This window comes from Alexandromys fortis, unplaced genomic scaffold (genome assembly GCF_014885135.2).
Source record: "Alexandromys fortis isolate MF-2015 unplaced genomic scaffold, M_Fortis_MF-2015_v1.1 scaffold_379, whole genome shotgun sequence".
Taxonomy (NCBI): Eukaryota; Metazoa; Chordata; class Mammalia; order Rodentia; family Cricetidae; genus Alexandromys; species Alexandromys fortis.
In genome coordinates this window covers 440,913-441,693 of record NW_026068348.1, presented here as the reverse complement: position 1 = coordinate 441,693, position 781 = coordinate 440,913, and positions in this window count along the sequence as shown.

Here is a 781-nt window from a genome sequence, read left to right as displayed (position 1 = left end):
AAAAAAAAAAAAAACAAAAAAAAACAAAAAACAGACTCACCTAGGAGGAGTAGAAGACTGGAAATAATCAAACTGAGGGCTGAAATCAACAAAATAGAAACACAGAAAACAATCCAAAGAATCAATGAAACAAGAAGCTGGTTCCTGGAAAAAATCAACACGATTGATAAACCCCTATTCAATCTAATAAAAGCCAGAGAGAGAATACACAAATTAATAAGATCAGAAATGAAAAGGGGGACTTAACCACAGACACAGAGGAAATTCAAAGAATCATTTGATCTTACTAAAAAGTCTGTATGCCACAAAACTGGAAAATGTAAAAAAAAAAGGACACTTTTTTATATAAATACCATATACCAAAGTTAAACCAAGACCAGGTGAACAATCTAAATAGGCCTGTTAGTTGCGAAGAATTAGAAGCTGTAATAAAAAACCTCCCTACCAAAAAATGCCCAGGACCAGATGGTTTCAATGCAGAATTCTACCAGAACTTCCAAGAAGACCTAATACCTTCTTGGTATTAATGTATTTCACAGTATAGAAACAGAAGAGTCATTGCCTAATTCCGTTTATGAAGCTACAGTCACTCTGATACCAAAACCACACAAAGACTCAACCAAGAAAGAGAATTACAGGCCAATCTCACTCATGAACATCGATGCAAAAATCCTCAACAAAATACTGGCAAACCGTATCCAAGAACACATTAGAAAAATTATACATTATGATCAAGTAGGCTTCATCCCAGAGATGCAGGGCTGGTTTAACATATGAAAAT